This window comes from Antechinus flavipes, chromosome 1 (genome assembly GCF_016432865.1).
Source record: "Antechinus flavipes isolate AdamAnt ecotype Samford, QLD, Australia chromosome 1, AdamAnt_v2, whole genome shotgun sequence".
Classification (NCBI taxonomy): domain Eukaryota; kingdom Metazoa; phylum Chordata; class Mammalia; order Dasyuromorphia; family Dasyuridae; genus Antechinus; species Antechinus flavipes.
This window is the reverse complement of record NC_067398.1, coordinates 13730106-13732587: the sequence shown is the minus strand read 5'-3', so window position 1 is coordinate 13732587 and position 2482 is coordinate 13730106. Positions and strand designations below refer to the sequence as shown.

The 2482-nt window shown below is 55.4% G+C and overlaps 1 long non-coding RNA gene across 1 annotated transcript; it reads left to right on the top strand.

Moving 5' to 3' along the window:
- Positions 1 to 323: 323 nt before the first annotated feature.
- Positions 324 to 1823, top strand: LOC127550438 (uncharacterized). Its single transcript, XR_007950865.1, has 2 exons — positions 324 to 421; positions 1568 to 1823. It is a non-coding gene; the product is annotated as an uncharacterized LOC127550438 (long non-coding RNA).
- The last annotated feature ends 659 nt before the right edge of the window (positions 1824 to 2482 follow it).

Below are 2482 nucleotides of genomic sequence, written 5' to 3'. Positions count from 1 at the left end.
TTTCCCTTATCCCAGGGCGGCCCTTAGGGAACCTTTCCAGCCCGGACCTCGGCTCCCTCACCCCTGCCAGGCCGGGCAGCCCAGGGCTGGCGTCAGTGGGAGATTTTATCAAAGGGAACTGGGACACAGGCTTCCTGGTACAGAGCGCTCCTCGGGCTGGGGTGGGGGTGGGGGACTGTGGGGAGGTGGGGGCTGCAGCCGGGCCCTGATACACTGGAGAGAGGCGAAATCACCGCCCGTTTCCTGCCGGGAGTGGGAAGCACCTGGGCTATAAATAGCCCACTTTGGTCTTTCTCTGTCCGGGATTCCACACACGCTTTGGTGAAGTCACTTCAGTGATAGGAAGTCGCTTGTGTAACTGCCGGGGAAGCTCTGACCTGGGATGATGACGTGTTTTTCTCCAAAGCTTGTCAGCAGAAGCGTAAGTGGGTGCGGGGGGGGGGGGGGCGGGAAGGGGAGTGTCTCCCAGTCAGCTGCCAAGCCCAGGCACAAGTCAGGGGCTCCTCGCGGCTCTGGGGCCGGGGGGCAAACAGGCAATCATCCAGCCCTGAGCTCACTCAAACCTGTGGGGACCTCCGGGCAGCCTGCCCATCCCCCCCGCAGGGCCCCTGCCCGCTCCGCTGTCCCCTGGGCACAACAGGACCCTGGCTCTGGCCCCTTCCTCCCCTTCCTCCCCTCCACCTAACCTGGTGAGAACAGCACAGGATTTCTGAGATCTGGCTGCAGGCTGTGAACGAAGGAGAGACAGACACAGAGACAGAGACAGAGACAGAGACAGAGACAGAGACAGAGACAGAGAGAAAAGAGACAGAGAGAGAGAGACACAGAGACAGAGACAAAGAGAAAAGAGACAGACAGAGACAGAGAGAAAAGAGACAGAGACAGAGAGACAGAGACACAGAGACAGAGAGACAGAGACACACAGACACAGAGAGGGAGAGAGAGAAGAGAAAGGAACACAGAGACAGAGACAAAGAGAAAAGAGACAGAGACAGAGAGAAAAGAGACAGAGACAGAGAGAGAGAGACACAGAGACAGAGACAAAGAGAAAAGAGACAGAGACAGAGAGGACAGAGACAGAGACACAGAGACAGAGAGACAGAGACAGAGAGAGACACACAAACACAGGGAGAGAGAGAAGAGAAAGGAACAAAGAGACAGAGACAGAGTGAGAGACACACACACAGAGAGACACAGAGAGAGACAGAGACACAAACAGAGAGGGAGAGAGAGAAGAGAAAGGAACGAAGAGAGAGAGAGAAAGACAGACAGACAGAGACACACAGACACAGAGAGGGAGAGAAAGAGAAGAGAAAGGAAAGAAAGTGGGGGGGAAGGAGGGAGGGAAGTGGACCAGAGCCAAAATGCATCCTTTTCAGCCAAGGTCAATGAGAGAGCAGCAGCAGGACAGGATAGGAAAGGACCTGGAAGGAAAGACAAAGGTCACCGAGTCCAACCTTTATGAAGAAACAGGTTCAGGGAGGGTGGGGACCCTCCCTAAAGGGACTCAGCTAAGGTTATACAGGGAGCTAATGGCCGAGCCACAGATGGGATTCCTTCCTCCCAGGGAGGATGTCACCAGGTCGTAAACCTCAGAGGCAGAATCCACACTAAGGTCCCGCCTGCTTGGGAGCCCCACCAGCTGCCTCCAGGCAGAAGTCAAGTCAAGTCAGTAAGCGTTTATTCACCACCTGCTGCATACTAGGCTCTGCTCTAATTACCAGGGACTCAAAGAAAGGCAAAAGTGAAACAAAACCGAGGCCTAAATCCTGCTCCTTTACTGGCCAGGGAGCTTGGACCAATAAATCACTTCCCTTCCTGTGCCTCAGTTTCTTCATCTGTTCAGTGAGGGAGTTGGGCTCCGTGGGGTCTCCGCCGTACCGGCTCTAAATCTCTATCCTTATGCTCTGATTTGGACTTTGCTAGGCGGGGGGTCCCGGAGGAGACCTTGAACCCTAGTTTCTTCCCACTCTGTAAAGCAAAGGGCTTTGGTTGGATGGTGACTGCAGTTTTTTTCTGTTTCTAAAGCTTTATTTTGACTCAAGACAGTCATGGGACTTGGGACAATGGGTGGGAGAGGGGAGGGGACCGTTCTGTTCTGTCTCCTGCGTTTGGATGTTCCCATCACCAAACTGTGTCTCCCCGTCTTTTCCTGGGTGGGGGAGGGGGAGCTGGACAGGCCAGGATATATTCGGGGGCGTCCCTAAGCCTGTCCCCCCATGGGGAGCGCGAGTCAGGGATTGGAGAATGGGGAGAAATTGCAGCCCGCCAAGCCAGGGATGGACGGGACGGCGAAAGGGGCTGGTTTGGGGCGCAGGGTCTTAGTCTGCTCTCGGGGCCCTCCAGAGCCAGGTGCTCCTGTCTAGGGGATCACGGAGGGAACTTTAATGTAGGGACGAAGGTCACCGGGCTGGGAGCCTTCCTTTTCTAATTACTGCTCCCTGCCCCGTGGTTTCTGAATTTGGAGGCTCTTTCCTCTGAG